Consider the following 23861-nt stretch of genomic DNA (forward strand, 5'->3'; position numbering starts at 1 on the left):
ATAAATTGACTCCAGTAACTTATTAGGATCTATTGCTCAAGAATATAGGCAAACCCTTTCAGAACTTGCTTATATTTTTCATTTGGTGTGCTTTACTATATTCTGAGCTAATATCATGTCTGTCACATTCTACTGGTCAAAAGGTCTTCCCTTAGTCAAGAGAATGAAGGAACAGACTTTTCAAGAGACAGGCTAGGCTGCCAAATCACAGTTTAAAAAGACATACATTCGAAGATGGGGAATTTTTGTCACCTACCACAGATGGAAATCTATTTTTTAAGATGAATTATGTTTAGAATTCTTATAAATGATAATTTCAAGTTTGTTGAGTTAAGATCATCATTAGGAAAACCTGTCATTAAGGAGGCCATCATTTTATAATTCTGTACTGTAAGCTTTTATTTTTTTCCTCAATGCTGGGTTTCCAGCTGTTTTTACTTTTTTGCCCCAATGATTTTACCCATTGCCCTAATGACTTTATTCATTTCTTCCTATTAATGCTTTTATCCCAACATACAGACATTTAACTTGCTTCTCCTGTTGGAAACTTGTTTTATGACTGAGAAACCATATATTACAAAAGCTGTTTATCATATACCCTCTAAATAAGGCTGAATTAAGAATTTAATAGGTACCTATTAGACTCAAACATCTTTTTCTGATCACTATTGTGTTCTGGCTAAATCTTTCAGTCCTAGTCAAATAATAACTTTATATAGAAGGTAATGTTATGATGATTTTTAAGAAATTTTTCTTTACCTCAGAAATGGAATTTAAAACATTAGGTCAATTAACGTAATTTGCCCAAAGCAGAATTTTTTTTAATTGCATGCTTCAATGTAAATAGCTAAAGCTATTTATCTTGAAATAAAAATTTCAGTTTGCCTGAAATATTTTTCTCTTAAACATCTTTGAGTTTTTAGTTCTGTTGCTGTTCATCAATAAAGTCTTAATCTCATCTATATTCTTCCAATTATCCAATTTCTATTAATTGGTTAAATGGTCATCAAAATGTAATAAATTGATTGAAGAGTCAAAGATATTACTTTAGAATAACCTTATTCCTTTCATGAAAGATGCATCTGTATTTTACTTCTTAAGATAATAAATTCAGGAAAACTCAACTGGGACCTTAAACATCTCTTCTACAATATATGAATTTTATACTAAATAAGTTATAATATTATCTTCAAGTGGAAGCCACATTCCCATAGGAAGTGAGATACTAAACTATTAAGAGTTTACCCAGGTTTTTTCTGCCTGATATGAAACCTTAAACTTCACCACAGTCTAAGCACTGTAAAACATTATAATTTATGTTCATATAAATGAAACTCTCTAAATGTTCTTCAGATAGTCTACTACTCAGTGTTTTTCATGTTTTTAAGACAAAAAACTTCTTCACACTCACCCTGAGAAAAAGACAATGTCAAACAATTTAGAAGTAAAAAAAATATTATAATAAACACTGATATAAGGTGTTTAAATTTTAAAATGTTATAACAGCAAACTGAATAGTTATAAGTAAAATTATTGACAATAGCTTTTTATTTTTTTAATTTTAGGATGTGCATATTGTCAATGTCTTTCTTGCTCTCTTAAGATCATTTCTTTCATTCTCTCATACAGTTTTGATATACTTGGGCTATTCTAAAACTCCATACCAGCCTATACAACTACTGTTTACCTATGCTTACTCTTGAAAAGATGGTTTTATATACTGTTATTCTTTTGTCATAATTGACATAGTTCATCAATCCCTGGCCTTCTGCTCTTGCTTTACTTAGGGACATTAGTGAACTATTAAATAATCACCAAATGCATTATAATATACAGATTAAGACACATAATAATTCTGCAGCAAATTCTATTGTTCCTACCTTGAAAATGTAACCAGAACTCAATCTCTTGAATTAACGTCAACCACTACCTCTACCACTACTGTCTAGATCCAAGGCACCATCATCTCTAATCTGGATTATTAAAATAGCTTCCTAAATAGTCTTTCTTCTTTTTCTCTTTCCCCATTGTCTGTTCTCAAGAAAGCAGCCAATGTGATTGTTAACACAGAAGTGAGATTATGTTTCAAAACCCCTCTTCTCAAATTCCTACCATAGTTTTCATTTTAAGGGCTTTGACTCTTTATCTTCTCTATCTCTCTGGCTTCTTCTTTCTTTCTTTTTTTTTTTTAACCACTCTTTTATTTCTTACTAACTGGGCCTAGCCATGCTGCTCTCCTTGTTGTTTAAACATGCAAAGGATGCTCCTACCTAAGGGAATCTGCACTTGCTACTCCACTTCCCTCGAATATTTTTTCCCAAGATCACTCTACCTGGTTGGTTCACTTCCTTTATGTTTCTCTTTAAATGTGACTATATTAGAAAGACCTTCTTTGGTTACTCTATATATAATAGCAAACATCACTCTTCCCCAACCTAGGCACGCCATTTTCCCCTAACCTATTTTACTGTTTTTCATAGAACATTATTAATATTTGGCACATTTACATACTATAAGTCACATAGAGCAGGGACTTTGTCTTGGACTGCTATAACCCCAGTACCAAGAAGAGTGCCTGAAACACAGGATAAAAATCAATATATATTTTTGAATAATAATTTAAGATTAAGTTTGATTCCATCCTGTATATGCTTCTTTGACTTTGTGGGAAAAATTAGCCCTTCTATATTCAGTTTGCTCATTGTAAATTGGAAATAATAATAATTAATAATAAAGTAATATCAGTCATATTTAGCTCTTGTGAAGATGAAAACAGTTAATGCATATAACGTGCTTTGAGCAGTGTCTAGCACAAAATAAGTGTTAACATTAAGTTTTAGCTATTACTAATATTAATAAACCTATTAAGTCTTAGCTGCAGTCTTTACTGAGGATAAGAATAGAACTGAAAAATAAGATGACTCAACATTTTCCTTGTTCTTCTATTCAGCCTTATATTTTAGTGGATTTTATATTATTATTTTATTTTATTATTTTTAAATAGATCAGTTATTTAATTAGGTTCTTTGTGGAAAATTTAGAACACCAGTTTATGAAGATAAAGCCCATTTGTCAGAGCAAACAGAGTGGAGGTAGCCCTCAAGCTGAGGAACAGCTTTGAATTTGGGCAGAATTTTCTAGTGCATGGTCTTCTGATCAACCTTGCACTGTTCTATAACTGAAGATCTTCTCTGTATTGGAGATCTCACCTTCCTAGTGTTTGGGCTTGCACAGCTTCTTCTTAAAGTAAGAATCAGTGAGATGTTTGGGGATTTTGCTCAGAATGGCCCCAAGAGTGATGTTTGCTTGCAGTTTTCTCACATGCTGACTGAAGGGTTTCTTGCCATAGCTCAATAACTTTCAAGGCATATCTTCAATAGGATAATAGGCATTTTGCCAAGTTTGATTACTCAGGTAACACCATTCTTGTTGCGCCACCTACTGGTTTTGTGACAGTAGCAAGAACTTTCTCCTTTTTCTTTCAAATCCTGAATTTAGATGCAATAAATATGTATGGTGCCTGGGGGGTACTGGAAATATCCAAGTGGGTGGTGACATTTTGTAAGGTATATGATTCTCTAACCACTGTAATACATATTTATTTTATATATATTTAATTTATTCAAGTAATGTTTATAGGACTCAGAAAATATTTCTTAAATAAATTAAATAAATGATTTAGAAATTCTTTGAACATTAGTTTCTTTAGACATAAAATGAACCCAGTCCCAGCTCACAAAAGCCCTGATATGGATGGTTTCACAGGGTAGTTTTAGCAAACATTCAAAGAAGAACTAACACCTATCCTCTTCAAACTATTCCAAAAAAATCCAAGAGGAAGGAACTCTTCCAAGCTTTTTTTAGGAAGCCAGCATTAGCCTAATTCCAAAACCAGATGAAGACACTACAAAAAAAGGGAAATTACAGGCCAATATCCTTGATGTACATAGATGCTGAAATCCTCAACAAAATATTAGCAAATTAGATCCACCAATATATTACAAAGATCATACACCATGTCCAAATGGGATTTATTCCAGGGATGCAAGGATGGTACAATATTCACAAATCAATGATACATCACATAAACAAACTGAAATACAAAAATCACATGCTCATATCATTAGATGCAGAAAAAGCAGTCAACAAAATCCAGCTCCCAGTTTTGATAAAAACTCTCAGCAAAGTGGGAATAGAGGAATCATACCTCAACATAATAAAGGGCATACATGACAAACCTACAGCCAACATCATACTCAATGGGCAAAAATGAAAACCATTTCCCTTAAGAACAGGAACAACATAGGTGTGTCTACTTTTACCACTCTTATTCAACATAATACTGGAAGTCTTAGCCACAACAATCAGACAAGAAGAAAGCATAGAAGGCATCCAAATTGGAAAGGAGGAAATAAAACTGTCATTATTTTCAGATGACATGATAATGTGCATAGAATATCCTAAAGACTCCACCAAAAAACCACTAGGTTTAATCAGTGAATTCAGCAACGTAGCAGGATACAAAATTAACACCCAGAAATCAATGGCATTTTATACACCAATAATGTACTCTCAGAAAAAGAAACTAAAAAAACAATCCCATTTACCATTGTAACAAAAAAACTAATATACTTAGGAATAAACTCAATTTAGGAGGTAAAATATCTGTGCTCAGAAAACTATAGGATGTTGCAAAAAGAGATAAAGGAAGATATAAAAAAGTGGAAGAATATACCGTGTTCATGGATTGGAAGAACTGACATCATTAAAATGTCCATACTACCCAAAGCAATCTATAAATTCAATGCAATCCTTATTAAAATACCAACAGCACATTTCACAGATCTAGAACAAACGTTTCAAAAATTTATATAGAACCAAAAAAGACCCTGAATAGCCACGGCAATTTTGAGAAAGAACAAAGTTGGAGGGATCACAAAACAAGATATCAAATTATACTACAAAGCCACTGTAATCAAACAGTCTGATACTGGCACAATAACAGACATGTAGATCAGTAGAACAGAACAGAGAAACCAAAAATCAACCCAAGCCATTATATTCCATTAATATTTGAAAAAGGAAGCAAGAACATACAATGGAGTAAAGGAAACCTCTTCAATAAATGGTGCTGGGAAAATTGGATAGGTACATGCAAAAAAGCAAAAAAATGAAACTAGACCACCAAATTACACCACACACAAGAATAAACTCAAATTGGAGAAAAGACATAAATGTAAGATGTGGAACCATAAAAATCCTAAAAGAAAACACAAGTAGCAAAATATCAGTCATCTCATGTAAGAGAATGTTTACAGATACATAGTCCTGGGCCAGAGAAATAAAGGAAAAAAATAAACAAATGGGACTACATCAAACTAAAAAGCTTCTGTACAGCAAAAGAAACCAGCATCAGAATGAAAAAGGAACCCACTGTACGGCAGAACATATTTGCCAATGATACATCTGATAAAGGGTTAATATCCAAAATATATAAGAAACTCATACAACTTAACAAAAGGAAGACAAAAAATCCAATTAAAAAATGGGCAAAGGACCTAAATAGACACTTCTCCAAAGGGGACATACAGATGGCTAAAGATATATGAAAAAATGCTCAAAGTCACTAATCATCTGAGAGATGAAAATTAAAAAGACAATGAAGTATTATCTCACACCTGTCAGCATGGCTTCAATCAACAAATCAACAAATAACAAATGTTGGTGAGGATGTGGAGAAAAGGGAACATTTCTGCTGGTGGGAATGCATTCTGGTGCAGCCACTATGGAAAACAGTATAGAGTTTCCTTAAAAAATTAAAAATGGAACTGCCATTTGACCCAGTGATCCCACTTCTAGGGATATATCCTTAGAAGCCTGAAACACCAATCAGAAAGAATTTATGCATTCCTATGTTGATAGCAGCACTATTTACAAAAGTTAAGATCTGGAAAAAGGCCTGTGCCCATCAGTAGATAAGTGGATAAAAAAACAGCGGTACATGTAAACAATGGAATACTATGCAGCTGTGAAAAATAAGGATCTCTTACCCTTTGGGACAGAAGGGATGGAACTGGAGAGTATTGCACAAAGAGCAATAAGCCACTCAGAGAAAGACAAGTATCACATGATCTCACTCATATGTGGAATACAATGAACAAAACAGACCCAGAACATAGACGCATGGAACAGACAGAGCGATCTAGAAGGAAGGCGGGGGCGAGGGAGCAGGTGGGTAAAGATTAATCAAAGTACCTATATGTTAATATGCATAACCTATGGACACAGACATTGGTATGTGGAGTGTGGGGTGGATGCAGGGTGGAGGAGATCAAAGGTGGGTGGAAGGGACATCTGTTATACTTTCAACAACAAAGGTAATTTTAAAAAAAAATCAACCCAATAGCCCATAAGCCCCAAAGTCTCTATATTTGTAGTAACTAACATATAACATATATTAAAGCCCTATAAAGTATCTAGTCAATAAATTAATATATATTACTTCTCTAATGTTTCCTTGACATTTCTTAATGGTTTAAAGATTAAACCTCAAGAAGAATCTAGGTCTGATTTTAAAATGTAGAAGTACATTATTAAATGGAATAAATCCAAGATTTTAAGTTCAATAAAGATGAAGTTTTCATTTTGTTCACTATGTATCCCTTGCACAAAGGCTATAAATATTTGTTAAATAAATTGATTAAGATATGCTTTGAGAACTTATAAGTATATATGAACACCACATAGACACAGACAGTGGACAGGTGAGGGCTTGGGGAGGGGTGGGAGATGGGTGCAGGGAGGTGAGGGGGGAATAGGGAACATCAGTAATACTCTCAACAATAAAAAAAGAGAGAATAAAAGTAAAATAAAAAACACACACACAAAATATGCTTTGAAGAAAATTATCATTTAAAGTGGTAATTTAGCCTGACTGAAATCAAAAATATTAACTTTAATGGATACTTTGTTGTCCTTCCAGTTAGTTTATTTCTGAATATCATACTTTAAAAAATATTCTGTATCATTTTATACAAGTGGAAGGAACTTTGGCTTCCAATGTCGACTATTTAAGATCTACAGTGTCACTGTACCTGAATAGATATGTTCAATAAATCTTTAAACCACCTTTATACCTTCTTTTACTACCAGAGGGAGATCACACTTATATTGTCTGTGAATAGTTCATATTTGTGTTCTTGACTCATTCTTACAATTTCTTCAACAATATCCTTTAACACAGTTTTGTTCCAATGTACTTCAGAAAATGAAATACTTTGCTTAAAAACATACCAACTTTAAAACGTTAAACCTTTTTTCCCTTGTCTTTTTTAATAGAATAAATCTCATACACTTATAAAACATATAAGTGTATAAATATTATGAACTTATGCATAATATGTAAGTTTTCTTATAAAGGTAAAAACAGAAAACCATTCAGCTACAAAACTCACAGGCATCTTCTTTGTTATAAATGATATGCATTTTTATTTGTAAGATGCATTATTTTGAAAAAACAGTGAGAAAATTAAAATGCCAAGTAAATGAACCGCCAATAGACAATAGTCTTATTTTAAGTGTTAAAAAAAAAAAGAGCTATGATTAAACATTATCATCCATGTATTTCTTTCACATAATGTTGGCTATTGGAAATGTTTGGTTGGTTATATAGATATTCACAGCTTCCTAAACTCCAAGAGTAATTAGTGTTAGTTTTATGGAAGTGTGTGAGGCTTTAGATAATTAAAAGAAAACATCCACATATTTTATATTTGCTGAAATAGCTGGCTCTTCATGGAAAATTGGCTGTGTATTTTTGGCATTCACCTATTTTTCTCATTCTTATTAATAGGTATTCATATGAAACTAGCATTCATAATTCTTTTACAATATTCAGTCACTTTCCAAATATTTGAGCATCAACTATGTGCAAGGCACAGTGGAATTCATTTTGTAGAGTAAAAAGAAAGCAGGGGTGATAATATTAATGTCAGATAGAGTAGAAAAAAAGCAAGGAAACTTAGACTGGACCAAGAGCGTAGAAAAAAGACACATTCCATTACAAAAAAATAATGATCATGAAACTTTACAAAATGACTAAAATGCATGTATACATGAAACACTATCAGAAATACAAAGAAAAACCGACAGAAACAAAAGTGTTTGTGAAGATTTCAACATGGTATTATAAGTATCAGTACTTATACATCAAATGTATAAGAATGAACAAAATAAGCCAGTCAGAGAAAGACAAATACCATATTATCTCACTTATATGTGGACTCTAAGGAACAAAATAAGCTGATGAACAAAATAGAAAAGGGTGCATGGATATATTGAACAGACTGACAGCTCTCAGATAGAAGGAGGGTTGGGGAACTGAGTGAAAGATATGAAGGGACTAAGTAAAAAACATATATATATATATATATATATATATATATATATATATATATATATATCTCACACATAGTTACAGAAAACATTGTGGAGATACCCAGAGGAAAAGTGGGGTGGGAAATAGGTGGAGATGGGCAAAGGGAGGGGGGAATGTTGATGGAAAGAGACTTCACTTGGGGTGGTGGGCACACGGTGCAGCATGCAGATGATGTTTTATTGATTTATACACTTGAAACCTGTATGGTTTTGTAAACCAATGTCACCTCAATAAATTCAATTAAAAAATGAACAAAAATATTTGATAAATAAAAATATGATTAAAAAGGTATAACAGTTAAATTTATACATATACAAAATCTATATCAAAAGTTCTGTATTTTACAAAATGTACCTATTGACTAGAATTCATAATTCTTTTACAATACTGAGTATGTCATAAGACACTAAAAAAATTTCCACAAATTTCAAAAAAAATCCCTGTAAATTATCTGGCAAATAAATTAATACATATTACTTTTCTTATATTCATAGACCAAACATGTATATACCAAAAGAAGAATAAAAACCAAGAATGTTCTGATTAGTTAAAAGTTATAGATAGTTTCCTAAATAAGTTTGGGAGTAGACAGGGAATATAGTCAATAATATTGTGACAGCTATGTATGGTATCAGATGTGTACTAGATTGATTGAGTGATCACTTGGTAAATTATAAATGTTTAATCACTATGTTGTACACCTGAAACTAATATAATATTGTATGTCAACTGTAATTTAAAAATTAAAAACAATTTTAAAAAAAGAAAAAGGAAATAAGAACTGTCCAGTCAAGAAAAATCTAAAGAGACATGACAACTACATTTTGTTTCTTGGATGTGGCATCCAGAAAAAGAACATTAGGTAAAAACTAAAAAAAACATTAATGAAGTCTGGACTATAGTCAATAATAATATATCAATATTAGCTTATTAATTGTGAAAAATATACTATAGTTATGCCATACATTAGTAGGAGAAACTGAGTGAGTTTGAGGTGTGGGAGTGGTTAGAAATACAAAAATTTTGTACCATCTCCTCAACTTTTCTGCAAACTTAAAACAAAAAGTTAAATTAAAAAAGAAACCAGGTGAGCTAGAACATAATGGAAACAAAAGTAGTGTGAATCAAACTTTCTAGAAACAGAAAACACCATTGTTATACATAGAAAATATTCTAGAGACAGGAAAAGGATAGCACATGTTCAAATTCATTATATATATATCTATATATATATACACACATAAATATATGTATATAAATCACCTAAGTACTGAATCATGTCAATTCTACTCTCACCACCTCTTGTAAAACAAGCACACAACATGTTCTTTAAACCCTGGGTTAGATCACACTTCATCTGCTTCATTGACTCTGTTTAGCTCACAAAACAGTTACCTGGGTCTTCTTATAGTTGTACAAACATATCAAAAGAGCATAATTTTTCCTCAGAACTTCTGTCACTCACACACAGAGAAAATTTTCCAAGAAAAAAAGAAAGAATGAATGAAACAGGGAACTATTTTTTGGTAAGCCCTTAGCAACACAACCTGAAAATGAAATTGAAATATTATTTTTATGCAATATAATTTTATGGTTATAAATCTCAAGACAATACACAGACAAAAATTTAGTATAAAAAACAGCAAGTAGTAAGATAAAGTCCTATGGTTTAAAGTCCTATAGTTTTCCTGAGAGCCAAGAATAATTGGTGCAAAAATGTAATGCAAAAGCTCCCATTCTCAATAATCTTCTCCTTCCATTAAAAGAAAAAAGAAAAAAAAAAAAAAATCACTCCCATTCCATGCATTAGCAAAAGCATAAAAGCAACCAAAGATTTTATGTAGGTGCTAGATAGTCTCATCTAGAAATCCTACCAAAACCTCAAATTTGACAAGTCCAAGGTCAATTACATTAGGCAATAAATTTCTACTTATAAGTAGCGGAAACTAGCTTGAGCTAGCTTAAGTACAAAGAAGAGTTCATTATAAGAATTCCGAGAAAGGAATGTAGTCACATTTCAAGAGTGAGAGAAGAGAGTATAGTCTATCGCTTGGTGTCTGCTTGTATTTGTATATCTTTTTCATCCTTCCTTCTAGAGAGCAACTTCCTAGCAGCATTATTAGTCTACAAAGTAATAGTTAAAAAGAGCATTTCAGCTCTAAAATTAGCATTTTGAGTTCCCAGTCACAAAGATATTCACACTCTAGTTTACAATCTTAAATTATGGAGGCTGAACTCTAGTCAAATTAAAAATGGAAAAAAATAAAATAAAATAAAAATAAAGCACACTACATACAGTTCATTTTCTTTGAAAATATACTGATGACCCTTGGAAAATGAATTTTAAACAATTCCCCCAATATACCCTCTGCAGATGAAAGTTTGCCAATCAGATTGTTTTATCCCTCCTAATTATGCAGAGTTTGTAAGCTAAAAATAAAATAAAATAAATAAAATAAAATAAAATAAAATAAAATAAAATAAAAATAAAATAAAATAAAATAAAAATGACTATGGGAGCCCAGCCGGGCATGGCTCAGCAGCTAAGCATCAATCCAGGAGATCTTGGTTTGATTCCCAGTCAGAGCACATGCCCAGGTTGCGGGGAGCATGCAGGAGGCAGTTGATCAATGATTCTCTCATCATTGATGTTTCTATCTCCTTCTCTCTTTATCCCTTCCTCTCTCTAAAATCAATAAAGACATATTTTTAAAAAATGACTATGGGAATAGAGTCAAATTACAAGCTGACTCAAGATTCCACCTATGTAAACTTTTATAGTAAGAATATGGGAGTGACAGGGACAAATTATGGAAGAGATTGTGAACTGAACAGACATGGCTATTAATATATGGTATATAATACCAAACTAAATGTCTGTATCCCAAACTAAACTACCCATCCCAAACTAAATGTTTGCACCCTGTACCCTAACTTTAATAATGAAACAACCTTTTTTCTGGTAACCAAGGTTTAAATATCTTTCATATCATGGAAGTCATCTTTCAAATGTTTTTCATGTACATATAAGCTGTATTTTTTATCAATAAGCTGTATTTTTCAAGTTACCTCTTTTCATACCATCTATAGGCTGCATTTTTCAAGTTGCTTCCTTTCACACCATTCCTACTACCATGACTCTGCTTTATCTCCATTATGTCTACTCCAGTAGTCTTAAAACAGGTCCTTCTGCCTCCAGACTTTTTTTACTCCATGGCTGGAGCTTGATGGATGAGGGAAAGGCTAAAAAGATAAGTCTGGAGAGGGAGACAAGAGTCAAACTATCTAAGGCTCTGTGTAAATTGGAATAAAGTTGTGTATCATATTAAGCACAATGGGAGGCCATGGAATATTGGGAGTGATTTTAGTTGGGAGGAAAGATGCAATCAGGGCTTGCAGTAATGAGAGTAATAGTGGTGGCTTGGATTGGGCTCACAGTAATGGAGATCATCTAATTATGCCATTCCCTACTTTAAGTCTTTTAATGGTTACTCATTGTCCACAGAATAAAATAAAAATTTTTTAATGGCCCAAATATTTTTCAGTTTTATTTTCCATTGTCTCACTAGGTACCCAATATTGTAATCACACCAGATTTCTCATAATCCTTGAACTCATCACATATTTTCACAAATCTTTAGATGTGTACTCACAATGTTAACTTTGCCTAAAATGCCTTTATCAACATTCTAGGCTAGCGAAAATCCTACTTGTATCAGGGTAGATAACCTAAAATCATGACATTTGTGGAGCTTTCCATTATTCTGTCAAACAGAATTAATTATTTAACCCTCTGTAATCCCATAGCATTGTGCACACCTTAAGTATTTTTAACATAATAATAATAATTAGCATAGCTAATTTTTTACCTATCTTGATTTTGGTTCCTTGAGGAGAAAAATTAGTAGTATTTGCCATTTATAGCCTCAGTTCTGCCTGGTATAGTTACAGTAGATATTCAAAAAAATTCTTACTGAAAAATGTACAAAAAAAAGAGATGGAAATATAAACATCCTTTCCTCCTAAACTAGAATGAAAGCTCTTAGAAGGCAGAGGATTTAAATCAGTAAAAATGGGCACAAGAAATGATTAGTTTTGGTAATGGATTCTAAAAACTGTAATTGTTACCAACTCTATTCTACAATGAAAGCACCATTTATGTTATTAGAATATCAGAAAAACATTAAAAATCAAGGAGAATTAAATAGCCCAGGTTTATGGATCACATTTTATTTAATCTCCATTACTCATTAACAAAATCTTAAAATCCTATGGAGGAAATTATAAATATTCAATCTCAAAATACCTGAAATCTTTATATGATTAATAAAAAAAACATAAGAATGTTACTAATACCTTGCAGAAGAATAATCAATAAGCATCTTAAATATTAAATGTAAAAAAACACAACATAAATACTGAAGTGGCATTAACAGTGATATAAATATTTATGCAACATATCCAGCTAGAAAGTCCTGAAGCTTCAGATATCCAAATACGATTTAAAGAAAAAAATCAACTTAGAAAAAAGTGGAAATGAATAAGTTTGAACTTTTAAAAGTCATTACTGCCTGAGAAGAGCTGTTTAAACGTAGAAAGGATATTTTTAAAAATATATTTCTAGTAAAATTTATAGAAAAATTAGGTATAGATCTTAGAACTATTGTGTAAGCAATTTTATTTTTAAATTTCACTATAATAATGATTAAAACAACTCCCAAAGCAACCTCTCATGTAATGGTGCAAACAACACTCAGGAAATAAAGATATGTTGTAAAGAAACGAATGAAACTATATAATAAAAATGCATTGATTTTATATTTTGAAGGAAATAAATTCTGCAAAACAAGACATTTCATAGTTTATATTCACATTTTGTGAATTTATTATTCTTTGATTAAAATCTGAACATACAAAATGCAAATATTTCAGGGTATTGTATATTAAGTGAAAACAGTAAAATATAGATGTTCCTCAAAGGTGTATACATAGTTGGAATGATTATACAGTCAGTATTCATTAACACAGTTAATTTTCAAAATTTAAAATAATTTACATAAATGAATAATTTTTTTGTAAATGACCATTTTCAAACTGATGACAGTTCTGGTCTAGGACTGTTAATAACTCGAAGCAATGAAATTGCAAAAGTTAAGAGTCATTTTGTTTGAGATGTTGGGTAGCTAAATGGATAAAAAAAAATGACCCAAATATATGCTGTCTACAAGAGACCCACTTCAGAACAAAGGACTCACACATGCTGAGAGTGAAGGGATGAAAAAAATTTTCCATGAAAATGCAAATGAAAAAAACAAACAAAACTGGAGTAGCAATACACACATTTGACAAAATAAACATCAAAGCAAAGGTCATAACAAGAGACAATAAAAGTCACTACATAATACTAAAGGGCTCAATCCAACAAGAGGATATAACTCTCATAAACAAAAATGCACTCAATCTAGAAGCACCGAAATATATAAAAACACTTCTGGAGGACTTTAAGGGAGAGATCAAGAGCAATAGAGTCATAGTAGGGGACTTGGACACCCCAATGACTTCACTGGATAGATCTTCCAGACAAAAAATCAACGAGGAAACAATGACTCTAAATGACACACTAGATCAGATAGATTTAATTGATATTTACAAAACATTTCACCCCAAAGCTGCAGAATATATATTCTTTTCAAGTACACATGGGACATTCTCAAGGTAGACCACACATTAGAACACAAAACAAGTCTCTTCTACTTCAAGAAGACTGAAATCATATCAAGCACCTACTTGGATCACAATGGCATAAAATTAGAAATCAATAACAGTAAAAACACTCAAACACATTCAAACACATGGAGGCTAAATAATATGTTATTAATCAAAAAATGGGTTATCAATGAGATCAAGGAAGAAATTAAAAACTTCCTGGAAACAAATGAAAATGAACACAAAACAATCTAAAATTTATGGGACACAGAGAATGCAGTCCTGAGATGGAAATTCATAGCATTCCGGGCCAATTTCAAAAAGCAAGAAAAATCTCAAATAAAAAATCTAAATCTAAAGCTAAAACAAATAGAAAGAGAAAAACAAGAATAGCCAGAGTAAGAAGAAGGAAGGAAATAATAAATATCAGAGCAGAAATAAATGACATAGAGACTAAAAAAAAAAAAGCCAGTATAATAGATCAATGAAACCAAGACCTGGTTCTTTGCAAAGATAAACAAGATTGATGAACTTTTAGCCAGATTTATCAAGAAACAAAGGGAGGACCCAAATAAATAAAATCAGAAACTAAAGCAGTGAAGTAACAACTGACCCAACAGAAATATAAAGGATTGTAAGAAAATACAAAAAACAACTATATGCCAACAAGCTGGACAATGTGGATGAAACAGACAAATTGCTAGAAAAATACAATTTTCCAAAACTAAATCAGGCAGAATCAGGGAACCTGAATGGGCCAATAACGGTTGATGAAACTGAAGTATTAATGGAAAAACTCCCAGCAAACAAAAGCCCTGACCCAGATGGCTTCACAGGGTAGTTCTACCATGCATTCAAAGAAGAACTGACATCTATCCTCTTCAAACTATTTCAAAAAATAGTTGGAAGTAACTATTCCAAGAAGAAGCAACATTTCCAAGCTCTTTTTATGAGATCAGCATCATCCTAATTCTAAAACCAGATAAAGACACTACAGAGAAAGGGAACTACCAGTCAATATCTCTAATGAACATAGATGTTAAAATCCAAAAAAAACTTAGCAAATCCAATCCAGCCATACATGAAAAAGATCATACATCATGACCAAGAGGGATTTATTCTAAGGATGCAAGGCTGCTACAATATTTGCAAGTCAATAAATGTGATACATCAACATAAACAAATGGAAATATAAAAATCACATGATCATATCAATAGATACAGAAAAGGCATTGGACAAAATCTAACACCTATTTTTGATAAAAACTCTCAGCAAAGAGAGTTTGGGAATAGAGAGATCACACCTCAACATAATAAAGGGCATATATGACAAACCTACAGCCAACATCATACTCAATGGGCAAAAACTAAAACCATTTCCCCTAAGAACAGGAACAAGATATGTGTGCCCACTTTCACCACTCTTATTCAACAAAGTACTGGAAGTCTTAACCACAACAATCAGACAAGAAGAAAGCATAAAAGGCATCCAAATTGGAAAGGAGGAAATAAAACTGTCATTACTTTCAGATGACATGATAATGTACATAGAATATCCTAAAGTTTCCACCAAAAAAACACTAGATTTAATCAATGAATTTGGCAAAGTAGCAGAATACAAATTTAACACCCAGAAATTGATGACATTTTTATACAACAATAGTGAACTCTCAGAAGGAAAAAAGAAAACAATCCCATTTACCATTGCAACAAAAAAACTAAGATATTTAGGAATAAACTTAACCCAGGAGATAAAAGACCTGTACTCAGAAATATACAAGACATTGCAAAAGGCGATAGAAGATACATACAGATGGATAAGAGACATATGAAAAAACTGTTCAAAATCACTAATCATCAGAGAGATGAAAATTAAAACGGCAATGAGTTAACACCTCACAACTTCCAGAATGGCTACCATTAACAAATTAACAAATGACAAGTGCTGTTGAGGATGTGGAGAAAAGAGAACCCTAGTAGACTGCTGGTGAAAATGCAGACTGGTGCAGCCAATGTGGGAAACAGTATGGAGTTTCCTGAAAATATTAAATATGGAACTGCCCTTTGATCCTGTGATCCCACTTCTAGGACTATATTCTAAGAAACTGGAAACACCAATCAGAAAGAATTTATGCACCCCTATGTTCATAGCAGGGCAATTAACAATAGCTAAGATCTGGAACCAGCCCAAGTGCCCATCAGTAGATGAGTGGATAAAAGATCTGTGGGACATTTACACCATGGAATACTATGCAGCTGTTTTTTTGTTTTGTTTTGTTTTGTTTTAAAGGATATTTTACTTTTTGGGACAGTATGGATGTACCTGGAGAGTACTATGTTAAGCCAAATAAGTTAATCCGAGAAAGACAAGTATCACATGATCTCACTCATATGTGGTATCTAATGAACAAAATAAACTGGTGAACAAAATAGATCTATAGACGTAGAAGCATGGAACATACTGAAAAATCTCAGAGGGAAAGTGAGGGTGGGGAATTGGGTGGAGAGGGATTAATTAAAGAACTTGTATGCATATATGCATAACCCATGGACACAGACAACACTGTGGAGAAGGCCTAAGGAAGGAAGCAGGTGTGGGGTGGTGGGAGTCATTGGGGAAAAAAGGGAGACATCTCTAACACTTTCAACGATAAGGATAATTTTTTAAAAAAAGACTATCAAAGAAGAAGAAAAAGAAGCATTTTGTTCAGTATTTGTGTACCCTCAATTCATCGACTGTTCCTGGTTTTGTACCATAAACTTTATCTTTTGTGTATTCTCATAAAAAAAGTCTAATATCACTTCAGGATAATTTTTTTTTGTTCAAAGCTTAGTCTGGCTTCACCCATTATTTCAAACCAGTTAAACCTGAAAAGGAGTGAAAATTAAGTGAGTATACATTTTGGGAGACACCCTATATAAGTAATATAGGGAACAGTTAAGTACTTTAGAAATTGAAGAAAGTTATTTTTAACAATCAGACGATAAATATAAATGAAGAAGTAGAGGTTTTCTTACACCCTTTCCCAATGAAAAGTAAAATAAAATTATTTCCAATGCTATTGTTTCTTTTCTTTTGCATCCACAGAAGCAAAGAAGATAATGCATCTTTTAGAGTTTTTTAAGATAATGAATAGTACAATTCCAACCCTGATCGTATGAATATTTCATGAATGAGGTTTGAATATGTGGAAAGATTATGTGCTGCATTTATTCTCATACTAGATCTTGCTTTGAAGGTGGAGAGTTGGTTTAAACTCTTGTCTATATCTGGCAAAACCACACATGAAGTATATTTTGTTTTCCAAATCAGGCATGTCATATACAGACATAAAAAGTTCCACATGAACATGACAAAATATATGTTTTAAATAAAATTTTAACTTAGTCCAGACCTTGGAATTCCATACAGAAGAGTTGTTCCTTGTAGGAGACTTTTGTAACAATCGTTTTTCCTTTTTTATTTTTCCGGTTAATTCTCGCCAGAGGATATTTTTTTCTGTTGATCTTAGACAGAGTGGAAGGGATAGGGGAGAGGGGAAGAGAGATAGAAAGAGAGAAATATCATCGATGTGAAAGGGCTATATCAATTGGTTGCCTCTCACACGCTTCTAAACTGGGCGGGGAACCTGTGACCAAGGTACATGCCAGGAATCAAACCTGTGACCTTTCTGTGTGTGAGTTGAGGCTCTAACCACTGAACCATGTGAGCCAGGGCCTTTTTTCCTTTTTCTTTTCATTTTTTTTCTTTAACTTCTGAAACCAAAATATTCGTGTAACTAAGGTAACATAATATCTTTTAGCCAATTTTGTTTATGCTTTTTTTGACGGAGTAAGCAGTCCTCATGTTCCTGAAATTCTAACGTTTTACATTCACTGGAATGGTAATGACTGATGAAGACAAAGTCTAAAAGCAGCTATCTTTCACACACACATTTTAACCAAACCATATACCCAATTTCTTCTGCATATGCTTTTTCCTAAAACTGTGTGCTTCAAAACAAACAGCCACCACATTTAATACATAAACATTTCATACCAAAACAAGTGAAAATACCTACTTATGTATAAAACATTTAAAAAGGGAAGAGAAGCTCATAAAAGTTTTTGACATGAGGCAAATCCCTACAATATAATATGGTGATTTTTCTTTTTGAATGATAAAAAAAAGGTAAAATAGAAAAAAATTCAAAAATGAAGAACTTGATTATCCATCACTTTAAAAATTAAACAATGAAAGAGCAGCTGTAATAGTTTATCTCACTTGTGGTAGTAGATTAATCAGTCAATCCAACTAACCATTAAGAAATAGTCATTAAATATTAACTTTTTGTCCAGCATTTTTTACAGAATGTGAAAGTTTGAAAAGCTGAATTTTGGATCATAAATACTAAGTTTCTAAAAGATACTATTTTTTGATAGACATTTTCTTAGAGTAGTATTAGGTTCACAGCAAATTGAAAGGAAAGTACAGATGCCTCTTGATTTACAATGGGGTTATGTCCTAATAAACCCATTGTAAATTCAAAATATTCCAAGTAAAAATGCTTTTTATACACCTAACATACCAAACATCATAACTTAGCCTAGCCTACTTTAAAAGTGCTCAGAACACAACACAGAAAAACTCTGGCAACAGAGCACACTGTAGAGGAAGGGTTATTTTCTCATGATCACCTATCTGCCTGACTGGGAGCTACAGTTTGACTCACTGCCACTACCCAGAATCATAAAAAAAGTATTGTACATGTCACAAACCTGGGGGAAAGATCAATGCATACAGTTTTTCACATCATCATAAATTTGAAAAATTGTAAATTGAACCATCGTAAGTTGGGGACCATCTGTACAGAGATTTCCCTATGTTCTTTATCACACACATGAATAATCTCAACCATTTGCAACATCCCACACCAGAGTGGTATATTTGTTACAACTGGTGAACCTACACTGACATATCATTACCACTGAGAGTGCAAAGTTTACATAGGGTTTGCACACTCTATGGGTTTGGACAAATTAACAATGACATGCTTCCATCATTATAGCATACAGAACAGTTACACTGTTCTATAAGTCATCTGTGCTCTCTGTTTATTCATCCTTTTCCCCATATCCCTGGAAATCACTGATATTTTTAACTGTCTTCATAATTTTGCCTTTTTAGAATGTCATATAGTTGGAATCACACAGCATGCAGCCTTTTCAAAATGATTTCAGTTAGCAATATGTATTTATGTTTCTTCCATGTCTATTAATAGCTCGTTTCTTTAAAACACTAAACAGTATCCATTTATTTGATATACTACAGTTTATTTATTCATTCCTCCACTGAAGGGCATTTGGTTGCTTCCAAGTTTTGGCAATTATAAATACAGCTTTAATAAACATCTGTGTGCAAATTTTTGTGTGGACATAAGTTTTCAACTCCTTTGAGTAAATACTAAGGAGAGTGCTGGGTTAAATGGTAAGAGTTATAAGAAACCACCAAAATTTCTTTCCAAGTGGCTGTACAATTTTGTGTTCCCAATAGCAATGAATGAGAGTTCCCATTGCCCCACATCCTCATCAGCATTTGGTGTTGTCAGTTTTCTGAATTTTGTCCATTGTAATAAGTGTGCAGTGATATCTCATTATTTTAACTTGCATTTCCCTGATGACATATGATGTGGAACATCTTTTCATGTGTTTATTTGCCATCTGTATATCTTCTTTGGTGAAATGTCTTTTAAAGTCTTTGGTCCATTTTTTAATAGGATTGTTTGTTTTCTTACTGTTGAGTTTTAAGTATTCTTTGTGCATTTTGATAACAGTCCTTTATCAGATGTCTTTTGGAAGTCTGTGGCTTTTCATTTAATTCTCTTGACAGTGTCGTTTAGAGAGTAGAAATATTTTATTTACATGAATTCCAGCTTATCAATTCTTTCTTGTACAAATAATGTTTTTGATGTTGCAGCTAAAAAAGTCATTGCCAGGCCCTGGACAAGTAGCTCAGTCAGTTAGAGTGTTGTCCCAGTGCACCAAAGTTGCAGGTTCAGTACCCAGTCAAGGTACATACAGGAATGCATAAATGAGTGGAACAAAAAATTGATATTCCTCTCTCTCTCTCCCATTCAATCTCTCTAAAAATCAATCAATCAATAAGTCATTTTCAAATGTATGGTCATCTAGATTATCTTCTATTTTATTTTCTTATTTTATAGTTTTGTATTTTACATTTAGATCTGTAATCAATTTTTACTTAATTTTTGTGAAGAGGGTAAAAACTGTGTCTAGATTTACATTATGTATTTTCTAGATGATCAGTTGTTATCTCATTCAATGAAAAGATTTTATTCTCCATTAAATTTCCTTTGCTTCTTTGTCAAATATCAGTTGACTGGATTTTTGTAAGTCAATTTCTGAACTCTATCTTCCATACTATTAATCTATTTGCCTATTCTTTTGCCATTACTACACTGTTTTAATTACTGTAGCTCTATACTAGTAAATCTTTAAGTCAGGTAGTGTTAGTCTTCTGACTTTGTTCTTTTTAAATATTGTGTTAGCTGTTCTGGGTCTTTTCAGTGCCACAGTTCTTGTGCAGAGCCTTCATTTCACATGGCCAGACCCTGGCCTGTGTGAGCCAGATGAACAATGATGGCCTCACTCTGATAAATCACTGAGAACCAGACCTACCACATAAGTCCACAGGCATGCAGAAGGTGGTAGCTGACCTTTGTGTACCCTGAGACTGTTGATAAGTGACCTCAAACAGAGCATTGGCACCAAGTCTGACTCTGTGTCAGTCTGGTGAACACCACTTGCTCCCTACCTGGTGAGTCACTGAGAGCCCCTCCCAAGCAACTCACTAACAGAGGCTTTTTCAGTAAATGAGCCTAACAGAGCTAAAAAGTGAAGGCAGACCTCAAGAAAACTTTGACTTTTTAACAACTTGCCCCTAGTGTTGGTGGTGGTGGAAAACAGCTTTGGTGTGCAGCTGGGCCCCTCCCACAAACACCCAGTATCAGCAAAGACAGACACAAACTGCAGATCATTTTGAAGTTCCAGAAAGGTAGCCCAGGGCTTGTCACTGGTAGCGCCTGACATCAATCAGCACTAGATCCCCTCCCAAAGTGTCCCAGAACCAACAGAACCAGGGTTTCACACCACACAGAGGATGACCAATTAGCTGCACAAGCAGCACACACAAGGGGAGATCTCAACAGACACCAGAACATATGGGGGCAAATTCAACTTTGTGGAGCCAACCCATACAGTTCATTGGGTTTGGGGTCAATCCTCATAACCAATGGAGGGGCAAACTCAACCATGTTTAGGCCAACAGCAATGAAGGCTGAACTACAACAGGGGGGTTCACATAACTCACACAGGGAACATTTCTGGAGCATCTAGCTCAGAAGATTATGGGGACTTACTCTCTATGCTGCACTTACTATATAAAGCCACCATATGAAGGCATAGCAGGCCATCTAGTACACAGAAACAAATACAGAGATATCCAAAATGATGAGACAAAGAAACATGCCCAAAATAAAATAGCAAAAGAAAAATCCAGAAAAAGAACTAAATGAAATGGAGGCAAGAAAGCTATAAGATACAGAGTTCAAAACAATGGTTATAAGGATGCTCAAGGACCTTAGTGAGAACATAAACAACATGAAAAAGAATATAGAAACCATAAAAAAGAATCAGTCATAAATGAAGACTACAATATCAGAAATAAAGAATACACTAGAAGAAATCAACAGCAGGCTAGATGAAGCAGAGGACCAAATCAGTGATTTGAAAAACAAGGAGGAAGAAAACACCCAATCAGAGAAACAGAGAAAAAAATTAAAAATAAATAAGAATAGTCCAAAGGAGGTCAGGGAAAATATGAAGCATAACAATATTTACATCATAAGAACCAGAAATAAAAGAGGGAAACCAAGGACTTTAGAACCTGTTTGAAGAAATAGTGGCTGAAAAACCTGGTGAAGGAAGAGGACACATAGTCCAGGAAGCAGAGTCTCAAACAAGATGAACTCAAAGAGGCCCACACCAAGACACATCATACAATGGCAAAGGTTAAAGACAAATAGAGAATCTTAAAAGCTGCAACAGAAAGCCAGTCAACTACAAGGCAGCTCCCATAAGACTGTCAACTGATTTCTCAATAGAAACATTTCAAGCCTGAAGAGATTGGCATGAAATATTTAAAATTATGAAAAGCAAGGACCTACAACCAAGACTACTGTACTCAGCAAGTCTATCATTCACAATTGAAGGTGAAATAAAGAGCTCCCCAGACAAGAAAAAGTAAAGGAGTTCATTATCACTAAACCAAGATTACAAGAATTGTTAAAGAGTCTACTTTAAGAAGAGGAAAGATAAAAAAGAGAAAAAATCAGTTATAAAAACTAAAATAGCAATAAATACATAGCTATCAACACTCACCTTAAATGTAAAAGGCTTAAATGCTCCAATCAAAAGACATAAGGTGGCTGAATAGATAAGAAAACATGACCCATATACATGCTGTCTACAAGAGACCAACCTCAGGACAAAAGATACATATTGACTGAAACTAAAGTGATAAAAAGGATGTATCATGCAAATAAAAACAACAACAACAAAAAAACCTGGGGTAGCAATACTTATAGCAGACAAACTAGACTTTAAAACAAAAGCTATAATAAGAGACAGAAGGACACTACATAATGATAAAAGTATTAACCTAAGAAGAGGCTATAACCCTTGTAAAGATGTATGCACCCAAACTAGGAGCAACTAAACATATAAAGCAAATCTTGATGGACATAAAGTGAATGATAGAGACTAATACAGTCATACTTGAGTATTTTAATATTCCATAGTCATCAATGGATAGATCTTCCAAAGAAGAACTCAACAAGGAAAGAGCAGCCTTTTAATGACACACTAGACTAAATGTATTTAATTGATATTTTCAGAGCATTTCACACCAAAGCAGAAGAATATACATTTCTTTTCAAGTGCACCTGGAACATTTTCTGGGTATACCACTTGTTTGTGGACCACAAAACAAGTCTCAATAAGTTCAAAAACATTGAAATCATATCAACCATATTCTTCAACCACGACAATATGAAACTATAAATCAATTATAAGAAAAAAACTGAAAAACACACAAAAACATGGAGGTTAAATAACATGTTACTAAACAATGAATGGGACAAAAAGGAGATCAATAAAGGTATCAAAAGATATGTTGAGACAAATAAAAATGAACACAAAATAACCTAAGCCTATGGGACACAGCAAAAGCAGACCTAAGAGGTCTACCTCAAGAAGCAAGAAAAATTTTCAATAAACAATCTAACCTTACAAATAAAGGAACTAGTAAAACAACAATTTAAAAAAGCCCAAAGTGAGCAGAAGGTAGGTAATAATAAACATTAGAGTGGAAATAAGTGACATAAAGATTAAAAATACAATATAAAATATCAATGAAATTAAGAGCTGGTACTTTGGAAAGATAAACAGTAACAATAAACCTCTAAACAGACTCATAAAAACAAACAAACAAACAAACAAAAAAAACAAAGAGAACCTAAATAAATAAAATCAGAAATAACATAGGAGAAGTAAAAATTGAAATCACAGAAATACAAAGGATTATAAGGAAATATAACAAACAACTATATGCCAACAAACTGAACAATGTATAAATTCCTACAAGATATATTCTTCCATA

At 32.9% G+C, this 23861-nt stretch overlaps 1 protein-coding gene and 1 pseudogene across 1 annotated transcript in view; both read right to left on the reverse strand.

Moving 5' to 3' along the window:
• Window positions 1-23861, reverse strand: part of FOXP2 (forkhead box P2) — a 643835-nt gene that overhangs the window by 488023 nt on the left and 131951 nt on the right. The gene's annotated exons all lie outside the window — the stretch shown is intronic.
• Window positions 2880-11592, reverse strand: LOC148092229 (large ribosomal subunit protein eL6 pseudogene; annotated as a pseudogene).

This window comes from Miniopterus natalensis, chromosome 10 (genome assembly GCF_054644295.1).
Source record: "Miniopterus natalensis isolate mMinNat1 chromosome 10, mMinNat1.hap1, whole genome shotgun sequence".
In the NCBI taxonomy this organism is placed as follows: Eukaryota; Metazoa; Chordata; class Mammalia; order Chiroptera; family Miniopteridae; genus Miniopterus; species Miniopterus natalensis.